This window comes from Hirundo rustica, chromosome 1, assembly GCF_015227805.2.
Source record: "Hirundo rustica isolate bHirRus1 chromosome 1, bHirRus1.pri.v3, whole genome shotgun sequence".
Lineage (NCBI taxonomy): Eukaryota > Metazoa > Chordata > Aves > Passeriformes > Hirundinidae > Hirundo > Hirundo rustica.
In genome coordinates this window covers 151,192,271-151,208,533 of record NC_053450.1, presented here as the reverse complement: position 1 = coordinate 151,208,533, position 16,263 = coordinate 151,192,271, and the positions used below count along the sequence as shown (strand labels likewise).

General features: G+C 45.6%; 1 protein-coding gene and 1 long non-coding RNA gene across 4 annotated transcripts in view; both read left to right on the top strand.

Moving 5' to 3' along the window:
* Positions 1–239: 239 nt before the first annotated feature.
* Positions 240–10,261, top strand: LOC120764627 (uncharacterized). The gene is made up of 4 exons (XR_005704241.2): positions 240–473; positions 4,855–4,987; positions 9,827–10,078; positions 10,206–10,261. It is a non-coding gene; the product is annotated as an uncharacterized LOC120764627 (long non-coding RNA).
* A 2,036-nt stretch (positions 10,262–12,297) lies between these two features.
* The window catches only part of LOC120764554 (sodium channel protein type 5 subunit alpha-like), a 215,693-nt gene continuing 211,727 nt past the window's right edge, over positions 12,298–16,263 (top strand). For all 3 annotated transcript variants that reach the window (XM_058419749.1, XM_058419748.1, XM_058419747.1), the window contains exon 1: positions 12,298–12,427. The gene's annotated coding sequence lies outside the window, so the exon portion shown is untranslated. The remainder of the gene's footprint in view (positions 12,428–16,263) is intronic.

Below are 16,263 nucleotides of genomic sequence, written 5' to 3'. Positions count from 1 at the left end.
GGCAACAGCTGAAAGGGATAAACAATCAGGAAACAAACTATTTATAAGGCAGGAGATGAGTGGGTACCTTGGGCATGTTTGGGGCATGGTTTGTTTTATTTTTTTGTTTGTGTTATTTTTTTTTCTGTTTGTTTTTTGTTGGAGGGGATTGGGGGGGGTGTATTGGGGATTTTTGTTTGTTTTTGACAGGGTGGGTGGGATTTTGGGGGGTGTTTTTGTGGGGTTTTTAGAGGATTTTTTTTGACGTTTTGCTTGTGAGCTGGTTGTGTGTGTGTGGGGGTGTTTGTTTTTGAGGGGGAGAAGTTTGGTGTTTTCAGTTTGGTTGTTGTTGGAGTAAGGATTAAGGTTTGTTGGTATCTGTACTTTAAACCAGTAGTGGCATTCATAGCAAACAAGAGAGTAATGCAGATATAGGTATATTTCTCTATTTTTTAGAGGTTTTGTTGTGATTGTTGTTCCAGCCAGCTTTCTAGGTATGTGGACTTGGACAGTTTATCCTTGATTTTTTTTTTTTTTTTCCCCCTAAAGGAATGACTGCATTTGTTTGCCTGTTTTATGGGATGGGATTTGTTGCTGTACTTTTCTTTGTCTTTTGTGTTCTGTTTGAGTTGTGAAAGGAGACTACATTTAGAGTTGTGGTATGGTTTTGAGGTGGGACTGACAGGAATGATGTACCTGTTTCCATTTTTACTAGAAAAATAGTTAAATAGTTACTCCATGTGTAAAAGAAAATGGGCACCATTGTCACTGCATCCAGAAGTTCCTGCCTATGTCTTACCTATGTTTGCTCTTCAACTTTTCTTTTACTTTAAGCAATGTGGAAATTAGCTTTTGTTTGTCCTTTTTGTTTTTTCTATATGCGCATGAGTATGGAAAGGGCTAAGAAGTGAAAATCAGTTAGAAAAATCAATATGTGATAATTAAAAGGTGGTGGGAAGTTCTTTTCCAGCTTCTCTTCTTGCTGTTGGACTTCACCATGCCCTGAAAAGAGGGGGCTGTTGCAGTCTCCCTACTCTTTTGGAGACCAAAGTCTAACATTAGAACTTTGTGCTATTTTCTGTGGATGGCTGTGCTTGTGCTGAGTAGAGCAATTCCCTCCAAAAATCTGGTAGAAGCCCCAGTCCTATCCCGTTTGCAGCCACTCCCAAATCAATGTTTGAAAACAGATGGAAGAGTAAATAAAGCAAACTCTCTGAAAGAGCACTCAAATTTTGCAGAGGAGAAAAAAAAAAAAAATGGACTTTGCTTGATGCTGAGGAGCATATTCAATACCTAGTTGGGGTCTGACCCTGCACTCAGAGGGAACAGCTTGGCAAAGCAAGATGTGGTGTTTCAGTGTGGGCTTTAATGAGACATTTCCAGACAAGGGCATCTGGTTCTTAAGGGCTCTTGTTTGTCACAGGAAGGGTATTGCATTAAAGATGAAATACGAAAAGCTGATGGCCTTGAGTAGTTATAGACTTGTATAAAATATTCTCCAAAGAGGTAACACAGAAATATTTGAAAGACTTCTCCATTCTTAACAGGCTGAATTTCTGGATGCTTGGAGAACCTGGTGATTTCAATGTAATTTTTCTCAGGAGATAACAGGGCCTGCTGCATTAGCTGCTAGATCTAGCCTAGTTGAAAGCTACTTTCTGCATAAATAGAGAGAAGAGAGAAATTGGTGGTGGGTTGTGATGGAAGTATATGAATAGGGGTTGGGAGTAAGGGGGAGAGGGTGAGAAGTTGGCAGTCTGCTGGCAAACAGAACAAAGGGAGAAGAAGCAGAAGGCCCAAAGATGTGGTAGTTAATGCTTGACTCTTCACCTATCAGAGAGAAGATGTAGCTGGTGAATTGTGATGATTTTTTCCTGGGGAGAATTAATTTTCTTCACAGTAACTAGTGTAAGACTAAGATTTGTGCTGAACGTAGTGTTGGTAATCCAGAGCTGTTTTGGACATTGCTGAGCAGCATTTGCACAGCATCAAGGCCTTCTCTGCTTCTTGTACTGCCACACTGCTGAGGGGTCTAGGGGTGGATGAGAAGTTGGGAGGAGACACAGCTTGGACATCTGACCCCATCTGACCAAAGAGATATTCTACACCACGTGATATTATGCTCACCAAATAAAATGGGGGGGGTGTTTGAGGTGATGGCAGTTGTCTTCCCAAGTTACCACTATGTGTTATGGGGCCCTGCTCTCCTGAAGATGGCTGAATACCTGCCTGTGGAAGTGTTGAATGAATTCCTTGTTTTGCTTTGTTTATGTGTGTGGCTTTTGCTTTACCTTTTAAACTGTCTTAACCTCCACCCATGAGTTTTCTCACTCTCTTCTGATTCTCTCATTGATCTTGCTGGTGGAGGAGTGGCTGCCTGGGATTAAACCACAACAGACCTTTTGTCATGCTCGATGTGCAGCTTGAAGGGTTAGAGACAACAAGAGATTTGATTGAAATGTGCTAGATTGATTTAATAGCTGGTAATAGCCACTTAGCTATTAATTGGCAGGTTCCTGTGCTTGCCATGGGGCTCACTTGCCTGGCTGTGTATTAGAGCCTCATTAGTGGCTCCTTTTTGCGATTGCTGCTCTCTGTAGTGCTGATCAAGGCACTCTGCTGTGCCTGGGCACACATTGATAACAGCCCTGGTGATGTGCCTGGGCTGGCAGATGGCCAGGGCATCGCTGGTGCGTCTGTGCTGCTGAACTGGACAGGCTGGGACTCCGAGTGTGAACTCCAGTCAAAGGGACTGTGAAGTGTGGATGAGCCCATGGTGCGGCAGGCACCCCTGGAGGAGCTCATGCTGGAGCAGGTTAATGCCTGAAGGAGGCTGTGATCCTGTGGGGATCATCACATTTGGGAAGGACTGCAGCCTGTGGGAAGGAACTGTGTTGGAGAAACTTGTGGGGGGCTGTTTCCCATCGGTGGAAAACCACTCTGGAGGAGGGGAAGCAGAGATGCCCCTGAAATGTGTGGTGAAGATGATGGTGAGGAGCAGTTCCTGCAGGCACAGAGGACTAGGATGTGGACCGTAGCAGGAACCCCTTGTGGCAGCCAGACTGCGGATGAGAACCAGGAGATTTTTATGGACATACCTTTAAATTCTGTATGCCATTATTTGAGTTGCATGTTACAGGAATCACTGTACCAGGAGCCACATGGACCAGTGGAGGAAAATCATTAAAAGAAGCAGTGAAATAGCAGAGTGATCTGGCCTGAGATGGGTTTGACACCCAGTAACTCAGTGCAACCAACACACCATTCCTTCTGTCCTGAGTGCCCATTGTGATTGATGGAGCCCAAAGTCGGGGACTAAATGGACACAAAGAGTGGGGCAGACTTTGTTAAGAAAACTACCCTGACCATTGATGAGACTCTCTGGCCACATTCCCACCGCCAGAGGCTTTTACTGCTGAGACTGAAGCCTCTTCACAGCAGAGGGCTGACAGAGGAAGTATGACTGACACCAAAGAAGGCTCCATGCATCAGCAGTTTATTGCTCTTCAGTGCAACCTTTTACACTATTCCTCTTCTGTGCATTACACCTGAGTGCCCTCTCTACCCTGCTGTGGTGGGTCAGTACACCTCAGCACTCCATGTTTCATTGCCTTCAACATTGTCCACCTGTCCTACACAGCTGCAGCTCATTGGGGCTACACAAACTGTGTGCCTACAAAAGGCTCCATCAGAGATGATGAGAACCCTCCTTGGCTCCCTGCACACCCCTCCCACATGCATTCAGACCAGGTTTCATGCCCTTTGTGTGAAGGGTTGGAAGTTCATGGCCTCTTGTCTTGGGCTCTGGTCACTTAGATACCTCATCTGTTTATTGTTTTGAAGGATGGGAAGTTATGGTTAATGAAGTCATGTTGGGTGTTTCATCACCTGACCGTGACGCAAATGAATGGAACAAGGGGGTGGAATGTGCTGTGTTTGCCTGGGGTAAATTTTCTTCATGGTAACTAGTATGGGGCTATTTGGATTTGTACTGGACACGGGTTTTGTAATGTGGGGGTGCTTTTGTTATTGCTGATCAGGGCTGCACAGAGCCAAGGCCTTTTCTGCTTCTCATGGTGCCTTGCCGGTGAGGGAAGTGGGAGCGCATGGAAAACTGGGAGGTGACACAGCCAGGACAGTTGACCCTAACTGACCAAGGGATTCCAGACCACAGGACATTATGCTCAGTGTATAAAGTGGGGGGGAATAAAGAATAATAGTGGAGATAGCGAGTAGGATGGCTTCTGTCTTCCCAAGTGACCATTATGTGTGATGGAGCCCTGCTTTCCTGGGGATGACAGAACACCTGCCTGTCCATGGGGAGTGTAGAATTAATTTGTTTTTTTGCTTTGCTTGTGCATGTGGTTCTTGTTTTTTCTGTCTTTATCTCAACCCATGAACTTTCTCACTTTTGCTCTTCCAATTCTCTCTTGATGTCACTGGTAGGGGAGTGAGCAAGTGGCTGTGTGATGTTAAATTACTGTCTGGGCTTAAACCATGACATGCATGGTGTTCCCATATTAGGGAAAGAGTTTCAGTTTCACCCCTGAACTTATAAGGAAAATGAACCAGAAACTTCTCACTGTAATTGGCCCAGTGCCAGGACAAAAGCTCCTCTTGGTCCCTGTGGTGTTATTCAAAGAATGTAGTTATTTGTTGTTGGGCAGCTTGCCAAAAAATCCCTCCTAAATCATTGGATACTTTGAGAGAGCACAGAGATTCTCTGGGCATTTTTGGGGTGTCTTAGCAGTTGCAAGGAACCTCCCTGCACTCTGCATGGCTTCTATTATTTTGTTTTGTATAGTCTGTTATTTTCTCTTTAATTAAAGTTCATTATTTCCTCTTTAATTAAACTTCTTTGCTTTTTCAAAACAGACCCAGTCATGCTGTCTTGCTAATTATTTTGAGGTCATTTCTGGGAAGTTGCTGGACACCCTCAGAGTGTGCTGAACCCTTGTGAGGCTAAAAACACGCTGGCCCCACACAGAAAATCAACAGAATATATCAGGTAATAATATTTTATTGCGAAGAATTCACTCAAAGGTAGAGGGTGGAGCTCTGTTCCAGACTGGGTCTCTTTGGCACTACCAAGAAGAGCTGGTAGTGTCTTCTTGGTCCATCCTTGATGCCTCCTTTCAGATACTGATGCACATGTGTGAGATGCCCTCTCAGCCGCCTCTTCTCAAGGCTGAACAGGCCCCGGTCCCTCAGCCTTGCAAGAGAGATGCTCCAGCCCCGTAATCAACTTTGTAGCCTCCACTCGGTCTGCTCCAGGAGCTCCACGTCCCTCCTGTCCTGAGGAACCCAGAATTGGACACAGCACTCCAGATGTGCCTCACTGGGGCTGGGTTGAGGGGCAGGATCCTCTACCCAACCTGCTGCCAGTGCTCTGCCTTAAAGGAGGTTGTAGACAGGTGGGAGCTGGTCTACAGCCCTCATAATGAGCAGTGGGATAACAGGAAAAGGCATCAACCTGCATCAGGATAGGTTTAGGCTGGTGATTAGGAGAAATTCCTTCACAAAAGGGGCATTCAGATGTTGGAACAGATTGCCGAGAGAAGTGGTGAAGTCACCATCATTTGGAAGGGTTTGAAAAATATGTGCCTATTGCATGTAGGATAGGGTTTAGTGGTAGGCCTGGAAGAATTAGGTAAATGACTGGGCCTGATGATCCTGGAGGCCTTTTCCTACCTAAATGATTCTTTGCAGTACCAAAATAAGAGTTTCAAAACTAAAAGAGATTGGGGGCAGGCCTCATATCCACCTGGAGCTCCTTAGGTTGATTGGCTTGAAGATGCTGAAAAAAATAATAATGATAATCCCTGAATTCAGTCATAGCCTCACAGAACTATTAAGGTTGGAAAAGCCCTCTAAGGCTGTGGAGTCCAACTATTAACCCAGCATGGTCCTTTCCCTGGCTGTCCTCACACTGTCCTCTTTTCAGAAGAAAATATTGTCACATCTCCATGTTATTCGCAAAAATAATGACATGGATAGTCAGACCTCAGTAGACTACAAACCCTAGATTTAAAACTTAATTTAAGGATGAAAGGATCAATGAGAAGCACCAGAGAAAGGTTTCTACATCATCTTTGTCCTTCAGTGCCCTTACAGGAAACTCTACAAGAAAAGGAACAGGAGAAGAGCTCTGTTTAATTTGCTTCATATTGGTCAAGCTTTTATCAGAAATTCTGAATCACTTAACCCCTTGTGACCACAATTTGCCCAATATCTGACCTATGTGAGCATCAATGGGCCTAGAGCAGTCCCAAGGAAGTCCCCAGGACTGTTTCTGTGCTGAGAAACATTGTGGTCATTATTGCTTAGGTCTTTCTACCCCAAGCACTTCCCAGAAGCTGAAATGGTAGAGTCTGAATACAAACTAATAGGCATTGCAATTAATAAGGAGATGGTTCATGACTCATGTAAAATATTAAGTAAATGTAGTGGAAGGAAGTTTGCCTTTAATTAGTGTTAAAATGGAGCCGGGAGGGCATGATGGACTGCGGTAAAAAAAAAAAAAAAAGAAGGTTCAGGGTAAAAAATGCAGAAAATTATCACTTGGAATTTCCCTGCAGTCCTTGTGGGGATTTTCTTGTTAGCTGTGCCTCAAAGATGCTTCTCAAGGCTTGTTTCTAATGACAGGTTACAGGTAGTGTTTGAAACCAATCAACCAACCAGCTTGCCCTCACTCTGTCAGGGATGCTTTTAGTTCTGCTGTTCTGTTAGAGATGTGGCAGGGGGAAAAGATTTTTGTGTTTTGAATTCATGCTTTTGGCAAAAAAAAGAGGGGATAAATTTTGACTTTACACTTTGCGAAGGCTCAGAGTGTGACCATCCCCATTTAGGAGGCTTTACATGACGTAGGGAAATGGGGGGCTTGGATATCTTCGCTTCCTCCAAGAAGAACAGAAAGCTTTTCTGGAAACTCAGGCTCTGCCTTTCTGACTCTGCTAATCACTAAACCCCGTGTAAATGCTTTTCCCCTCTTAGTGAAGCTGTGTTTCTCTGCTCTCTGAACTGTCTAATCACCAAACACTTGTGCTGGCCACAGGTGGCTAAACCATGTTAATGGGTCATAATTCAGTCCAGCCCAGCATAACCTTCTTTCCCCTATAAATTATAATGCAGCTGTCTTCTGGTTAGACATAAAGTGGCCTAATTTTGGAGGGATTGAGAGGTGAGCCATTTCAGGGAGAGGAAAATTAATTTTACTTTAATGATGTGAGCTGTTATGTCTATCAGAGCACTGGATGCTTTCTTCACACTTGGACACAGTCGTTGACAGAGGCACTGCCTGCCTGTAATTTCCTCCCCCCACCCCATTAAATTAGATTAGCTCACTTTAGGGTTATATCTTTGAGTCTGATTGAGCAAATGTAGCAATTTATCCAGGCGTTACAGGATTTCCCCGTGGATGCTTGATGAGAGCTGCTCCATGAGGATGATACACTTAATTAAAAGACAGAAGCTGAAGACTGATACAGATGTATCCTGACACAGCAGCTGGGTTTGTGTCAGGGTCTCTTTGCTTATTGGAAGTGAAGTGGGGAGGATGAGAGGGAATCAGGGCTCTCATTACAGAGGGAGGAATAAGCCCAGATCCCAGACCGCGTTATGCAATGAAATTCTAACATCATCCCTGATGTGATTCAGTGTGGGATCCACACGGGGCGTTTGGCATCGTGGGTTGACCTTGTTTATTCCTTAGCGTGGTGTGGTGGGGTTGTGCGGGGATCCCAGCCCTGCTGGTTTGTTCATTCCCTCTCAGTGGGGCTGGGAAACCATCAGTGAAGGGAATTTGTGGGTGTCCTCCTTGAAGGGGAATCAGTGTGGAGTGTCCAAACTTCTGTTGCCTGGTTAATAAAAGAGCAATGTATTGATGACTGCCCTTTCTTCATCCCACTTGCCCCCAAATCTCCCGTCTTTGGGCAGGATAACCCCTTGTTAACCTGGTCTCTCTCTTTGTTTCAAAGGGAATTAAAACAAATGACAGTATCTTTCTTTCCCAGTAGAGGGAGGTGTTGGCTAAACTGAACTTTGTGTGCGACAGCCTCGTGGCACGTGTGCTAAAGGATTTTTCTCACAGCACTTATCCCAGGTAGCAAAAGGGTTTACAAAAAGTCGAGGTCTGTGGAAAGCAAAAGCACTCCAGAGTGCTAGCAAGGTGGGAGGGCATGGAGAAACCTTTCAAATTGTGAAGGAAAATACTTTTTGCTTTTTTGCCAAATTGAGTTCTGCAAGAAAAAAGCACTTCTAAACTTCTTTTTACTTGCTTGTTTGTTTTAAGAAAAAAGAAATACAGAATTTGTTTTAAACTAAAACTTTTTCCCAAACTCAGGCTTTCAGGAGCTGCCTATTTTTCAGAGCCTTTATTTCCTTAAAAAAGCAGGGACAGATGTGTAGGGATATGGGCTAGAAGAATGGCTGTATGAGCATCTTTGGGAGAGCAAATGGAAATTTGCAACCAGCACTGCTGTCTATAACCCCTGTAAGAATGCAGTGCTCACTTTGTGGGGAAAAAGGTATTTTTTTTTTTTAGAGAGACGTGAAGAGAAAGATGACACCAACTGATCTCCCATAGTAATATTTTTTAGTATTTTTTTGCTGTTGGTACTTACTTCCACCTGACATGCACATTTATTAGGTTTCAGTTGACTTGCCCAAACTTTCTCAGACATTCAGTAAGCCAGCATTACCTGACTGCTTCTTGCAGCGAGGAAGATTTTGGCAAGGCAGCACGGCTTTAATCAATCTTTCTCTCTCTGATCAGCCTGTCTATAGGGTTCCAATTAGCATGGCTACTTCATGATTAGTGTTTGCATTAGGAAGTCTCCTGCACCAGGGGTGTTCCGCACATGCAGTGGGATTTGGAGATGTTGCTTTCATTGTGTGCTCCTGGGTCACATTTCTGTGTCTTCTGAAGGGAGGCAATTCAAAAAGAAGTAGCCAAATAGCACATAAATGCTTGAAAAGTAGGGAAAAGGATTCTTTTTTGGGGGGTAGAAAATGAGAGAACCATATCAGTCCTGCTCCTGGCATGGAAGAAATTTTAAAGGTAGCTTTCCTTCTCTCGTACTTCTTCCTGCACTTTATTAATCTGATTTAATTCCTTTGTAAATATTGCTGGTTTCTTTCTATAAGCCGAGTTCAGACTGAGCTGATTTCATTATCACAGGATTGAGGATTTTATAGTATTATGAGTAATTTCTGTATTTTTAAAGACACATGAAACAGATGGGTCATCCTGGTGCTTCAACAAGGTTTTAACAGGAGGTTTGTTTCCTCCCTCTGTAAAAAAAGCAGTAGAGTTAAAAAATTACAGAAGAATTCTCTTATGGACTGCAGAAGAAAGACAAGAATATATTCAGGCTCCGTAGATGGGACATTAAGTAAAATTTCATGGGTTTTCCCTCCTTTCCCTGGCTGTGCTACTAAATCTGTGATACTGAGAGGCTGCTGGCTTTTCACCTTGAGATCACTGCTATTATTGTGGTTCCGAAGGAAGAAGAGAGGACAGAGGACCTTCATTCATAAATTGAGTGGAGTAAGAATGGGATGGAAGAGAATACAAAAAAATATTTTAAGTTACAATAGTATACATTATAAAAAATAAAAGCTCCCTCAAATGTGCTATTCAGCCCCAAAACACACAACACCTGTTGTGCTGGCAGCACAGAGCACTGTGCTGCAGTCTATGAATCACAGAATCACCAAGGCTGGAAAAAAACCCCCAAGATCATTGAGTCCAGCCATTAAATGTACTCCTCCTTCACCGGAAGAAGCAGTAGGTTCACATGTCTTCTCTCTGTATAAGCCTAACTACCTTGTGATAATATTTTTTTAGCTGTTTGGGGCAAGAAATGCCATTTTTTGACATCATGGCTCCATGACAGGAATTTCTGAAGGTCTGAGTACCCCTCACCAGGGATGCTGGTTCTGCTGCCCAAGAACTGGGAGTGTTTATGGGTGCAGGGAGCACTGATAGGGTGGGACCAGACTGTGACCATCCCAGTGTGGAGGATTTCCAGCAGAGCTCTGCTGCTGGGATGAGCAGTGTGACCCCCAGCAGCCATCCTTGCACAGCTTTTTCACTCTGGTATAAATACTTTTTTTTTTTTTTTTTTTTTTTTTTTTTTTTTTTTTTTTTTTTTTGATTGAATTTAAAAATTATGTTGAAAATCCACTAAATATCACTGAAAAGATGTGTTGCACTTGTAATTTAGAGATGTCCTGTGGAGATGTGTTGGCACTGTGGCTGAAGAACTCACCATTTGCCTTTATGGGGTTGAAGATGTGTCCACCCCATAATCTTTTTGAGAACCTGCTTCCCTTTGAGCAGCCACTCTTCAGGCTCATGTTGTGAGGTTAACATTTGAAGATTTGTCTTACTTTGTCTTCTGCCTCACATGTCTTTCTGTGCTGCTCTAAGCTTCCACAGGCTCTGTACCCCAGGTCCATCTTTTTCTGCCTTTCTTGGTCTTCATTTCCCTCCATCCCCCTTTGTTTGTAATCTTTTGCCTTTCTGACCTCCATTCCCTTTTCTCAGCTCCTTCTCTCTACTTCCTCACCCAGCTCTTCCCTATGATACACTCCATAATTTCCTGCATTTCCAAAATCTTTGCATATTTTGAATTCCTCAGTTGATAATTCCTTTGAGCACGAGCTTGTCCTTGAGCGGACACCTGTTCCTCCTCAATTCTCCAATCTTCTTGAGTGAACAACTGCCTTCCCAGAGCCACTGCAGCCCCTCTGTTTTTTTCTGGAATGATCTGATCTTTCATCAGCACTTTTCCCCACCATGAGCTGCTCTGAGTATTTGTTACAGCTCCAGGCACTCTTTCCAGAGTGGCAGCAGGCACTTCCCAACACATCAGGCAGTAAAGCAATGCCAGCCTCCCATTTGTCCTGTTTTACCTCAGTCATTTGAGGGTTTTTTTCAGTTTTTCAGAAGTTTTTTTCATTTTTACTCCCCTGAATACTTCACGTGGCCAGAAAATCCTTTACCACTCCCCCCTTCACCTACATCCGTCCATCAGCGATGTTCCCAGTCACTGCTGGGCAGCTTATTTTGGGTAAAAGCCACTGTTCTCACTGATCAGATTTGCTGTCCTGTAACCGTGATCCAGGGATCTGCTCCTCGAGGATGGAGGCTCCGGGTCAGGCAGCTGCAGGAGGGGCAGGGTTTGGTTGGGGGTGATCACAGGGTCCAGCTTTGGCACTGCTCACACCTCCCTGCTCCCTCTGCGTGCGGAGGGACCCCTCGCTGTGTCCTGCTGCCAGAGCCTCTCCTGTCTCCTCAGTCCTGATCAAACCCTCTCTCCAAGGCCCCGCGGCACACCCAGCTTCCACCGCTGCTTCCCCCGCTCTCCTTCCCTCGTCCCACCATTCTCCCCACTCGCGTTCATCCCGCCTCGCTCCCAGACCCTGGCACCAGAGGTGGCACTTGGGGCTAGGGCTCAGTGGTGGACTCGGCCATGCTGCTTTAACAGTTGGACTTGATGACCTTGGAGGTATTTTCCAAACCAAACGTGCCTACGACAGTCTTGCTCCCTCACCGTGCTTCCTGCCGCCGAACTACACAAGTCCGTGATCCAAGTCTGTAATTCCACGGGTGCCTCTTTCATCCTCCTCTTCCCCGTCCCTCCCTTCTTCTCAGCCCTTCTCACCCTTCCTTCCTGCCCCCCGTTTCCCTGCCATCATTTCTCCTTCCCCGCCGCTTACCGCTGGCCCATCCCTCTGCCCCGCTCCCCGTTTCCCGGCCTTGTCCCACTCGGTTCCCCGTTCCCCACCGTCCCTCCCCACCGTTTCCCTGCCATCATTTCTCCTTCCTCGCCGCTTACCGCTGGTCCATCCCTCTGCCCCGCTCCCCGTTTCCCGGCCTTGTCCCACTCGGTTCCCCGTTCCCCACCGTCCCTCCCCACCGTTTCCCTGCCATCATTTCTCCTTCCCCGCCGCTTACCGCTGGCCCATCCCTCTGCCCCGCTCCCCGTTTCCCGGCCCGCTCCCGCTCCATTCCCGCCTCTCGCTCCCCGCCATTTCCCCTCCCTGCCTGCCCCCACCGGCGGCAGGGGGCGCTGCGGGGCCGCCCCGGCCGCGCTCGGCGGGGCGGGCGGCGCCTCCCTCCCTCCCTCCATCCCTCCCCACTCCCTCCCTCTATCCCTCCTTCCCTCCCTCCTTCCCTCCCTCCATCCCTCCCCACTCCCCCCCGCCGCCCGCCCGCCCGGCCGGGGCTGCGCTGGCTCCGCTCCGCTCCCGCGGCGGCCGCACAGACGGCGCGGCGGCTCCGAGCCATGCGCGCTCGGCGGCGGGCGGGCAGCGCGCTCCGCGCACGGCAGCCGGGCGCTTCCTCCCCGCGGGACGGGACCGCTCGCGGACTAAAACTCTGTGGATACAATGAAGTGGCTCTGGGACTCTTGGTTTAGCAGGAAAAATTAAATAAACCAATGTAAGTTTCTCTCTCTCTCTCTTTTTCTTTTCTTTTTTTTTTTTTTTTTTAAATTTTGTTTGTTTGTTTGCTTGACCATAAAATGATAATAAAAGGAAAAGAGAAAAAAAAAAAAAATGGGAATAAAGAAACGGAAAGGATGCCCGGTTCAGAGCGTGTCGCGGAGGAGGAATGAGTAGTGCCGGGGTTTTCCCTTCCCCGAAGTTTCCCTCGAGGCGGGAGGAGCGGCGGCGCCGGCACCGCGACCGTCCCGTCCGAGCAGAGAGGGACCGGGGGCTGGAGCAAAGCTTGAGCTGGGCTGTGGAAGCAGAGGATATAGAATCATATAGATATAGATGCATATTGCCGTTTAAAGGTAGTTCGGGCAGACAGTCCGTTTAGTTTTCATCTTGCTTCCGCGCCCAGAAGTGCCGGGAAGAACAAACAACACAGAAAATACTTTGCAATTGTTCAGTTGATGTTATGTGGTGTCAGATGTGTTGGAGTGGAAATCTAGTGGCAGGTGTTGAAGGGAAGAAACGAGCTGGAATGGTTATTTCTGTGGTGGCAGGGAAAACGTATCCTTCTTCTGTATGGCGAGGGTGTTACTGGTATTACTTGTTGTAAAAACTGATATATTTTAAGCATGTTTCTTAATGGCACCAAGCACCTCAAACCTGTTTGTAGAGCACCTTTGCTTAAAAAATTTGGAGTTTTTATCGGCACAAATTAAAAACTTGACTTGGCTCATGTAAATAAAAACAAATCGGGGTGAACTCTGCTGCACTCTAGCAAGGTGATCCTGATTTTATCGAGGCAGCCCTGAGGGGAACACTGACATACTGGAGGCACCGTGAGAGAGAACGAAAGCTAAATTAAAGCAAAACTTATGCAACTGAAGTGTGGCTGCAATGGGAATAAACCAGACCTTTCCATTTTATTTTTCTTGGAGATTTAGATAAGGAGGTAGAGACGAGATTCTAAAAAGTGAGGAAACACACGAGACAGGCACATCTATGGCAACAGGTCTTGTTTTGCCATGCCAAGGGTGAGCTGAGCCTTGTGAGTGCTTGAGCCAAGCTTTTCCAGTCACACCTGGGGCAGTGGCTGCTCCTGCAGACGAGCCCTGGATCCAGAGGTGGTGGCCCTGATTTCCCCCACTGCCGGGCTGGCGAGCAGCTCTTCCCAAAACACAGGGCGGATGGTGGAATAAACATGGTGATTCAAAGAGGATTTGTCAATACTAAAAATAAACAGGCCTGCAGATGTGTCCTAGAGGGTCATGTCCAGGCGCTGTATTTTCAGGGCCAATGAGCCGATTTCGGCGATTTTCCGTCTGTGTGTCCTGTCCAAGGTGCTGAAGTTCATTTTGCTGCAATTTCCCAGGATTTCGGGGTTTGGCAGAAGTGGCCTTGGAGGCTTCCTGTCATCTTAAACCAGTGAGGGGCTTCCCCCCCCGGGTGGCATGAAGAAACAGCAGGGATGTGTTTTCAGACACGTATATTTGATCCGTCCTTTTGGCGTGGGGAAGCAGACCAGGTGGAGACGCAGATGGATCCGGCAGATCCTATAAGCTCGTGGTGGCAGAGAATTGGAAAGGTCAGAGCTGTGAGGCAGTGAGGAGTGAAACCCTCTTATTCTAATGGACCAAGAAAGTGGTGGTTTTGAAAGTGTCACTTCTGCTGGCTTGGGGAGCATTGCCTTGATGAGACACTTGGTTCCGAAAAAGTTGAGGGGAGTCCAGTGTCAGGACGGGATGGGAATGATGCAACTGGAATTGTAGTGATGTCCATTGGTTTTGTTAATATTTTTTTATTCTGGTGCAGCCTTTTCAAGTGGCAAATGTGGTTGATAGAAAGCTTCAGAGACAGAAGGTCCTAAATAAAAGATGTGTCTTTTTGGGGAAAATGTCTCAACATGTAAGCAATAGAAGTTGTGGTATTTCTAAATTAATGCGCCAAAAGGTCTCAGCCTTGAGTAGTGGAGTTTATGTAACTTTGGTAGGGGGCAGATCACAGCATTGCCAGAAATAATCACAGATTTGTATTGTACTGAACTTGCTCATGTCTGGAGTTGGATGTTGTGACATGGTTTTTCTCAGTTCTTGCCGCTCACTCTGAATCACCTATAGTGCAGCTTTGCTCTTCTGTCTGAGGCTCTGAGGGCTTTACAAGCATGAAGGGTCAGCTTCTAAAGCCAGAGTTCTCACGCAGAAGTGGTTTGTGCTGCAAGGAGCCCTGCAGATTTAAAGCATGCCAGGGCTCTGTACAGTGTGGCAGGGAAAGGATCCTGTTTCATGCCCTCAATCATTCGTCAGAGGGCACAAAGGTATTCAGTTGCATCATTGGGTATGTAGCCTAAATACCTTGACCATGAAGGGGGCATGTAGACCACGAGACTTTGTGACTCTGAATGACAGCTCGTGGTACAGGCTTTAAAACTGCAACAGAGTTGAGAGCATTTTATTCCTGGCTTGAACCAGAAAGTAGCCTTGGTTCTCGCTGTGATGGACTAACACCTGTGGCACCAGCTACCACCTCCCAGGACCTTTACATGTTACAGGAGAAGGTTGAGTAGTTGCTATGTTCTTGATTTAAACACGTTGTCAAAATTATGTTTAAAAATTTACTAATAGGAAATGTCATCCTGCCTGGGAGATTAATGAAGCATAGCCACTTTTAATTTCTTTAAGTATCCTATTTGTGATGTTAGATAGGGTTTGGTTTAACGTCTCATTACCTTTTTCTGTTTAGCGTCTTGAAAGAATCCTTTGTTCATATATGGGAGTAAAGAGCATTTTGGGGTGCATATTAAAACACATTGATGGTCATTTGGAAATCCTAGTCCTGCTTTTCAGAAAGAACTTGTCATCATCTGTTACCAGATCTGTTGCCTTAGTTTTTGAAAGCTCAGCTTGAAAAACATAGAAGGGAACTGTTGTTTTCCAAGGGTGGGTTCTCTGTTCTTCCTGAAAGTTGCTGCCTCGTAAGTTGTCTCTGATGGTGCTCAAGATTTACTCTGAAAAATTAATAGCCCCGATTCTTAGAAGTTCTCAGTTCTCTTAAACAGAACTTTGGTAACACAGAAGCAGCATCACTCTAACATATCCACTTGAATTTCTGCTTTGTGTTTACACATTGTCTTGAGCTAGGGCCATAATCATGGTATAAAGCAATTTATAGTTGGAGTTCTGTCATCGCTTCTCTCTTTCAACATCTAACCCAGAACAAAATACATGAAGCCTGTTGGGTTTATTTCTGCTTGCTTGTAATGATTATCTCTTCCATGGTGTCACGCATGATTGCAATCAGTTCAGATAAACCTGTGTTTATTTATCCTTTAAACAGGATCATCCTTATAAACACCTACCAAAAGGAAACCCTGGTCATATCTCTATTGATCTTGGTTTATTATTTACTCTGCAGACCAAACTGAGGAGCCCACTTTGACCTGGCTCTGTCTTTTTGGGTTTCTCTTGCAAAGTGACAGTTTCTAAATCAGGAAGGAAATCAGGTCACATTTCTGGCTCTACAGGATTTATCTCATTGCTCTTCTTTCAAAGTAATTAGAGTTACTAATAATGAGGGAAAGAAAACTTTTCCAGAACTGGAATGTCCCTAACTCCTCTCTCCTTCTGGCAGTTTTTGTGTCACTGAAGAGATCCAGGTAATTCTGAAACTTTGTTGTGTTGGATCCTTTTGCTCTGTTATATACACCGTGTCTTCCTTTCAGTGCAGCTGCAGGTGATCTGCTCACCTTTACAAATGTATCTTCTTTCCCTTAGAACTGTGTTTCCTCACTTATTTCCCAATAATTCTGGAGCTGGTGTTACCAGCTCCAGGCTGTCCATTTGTAGT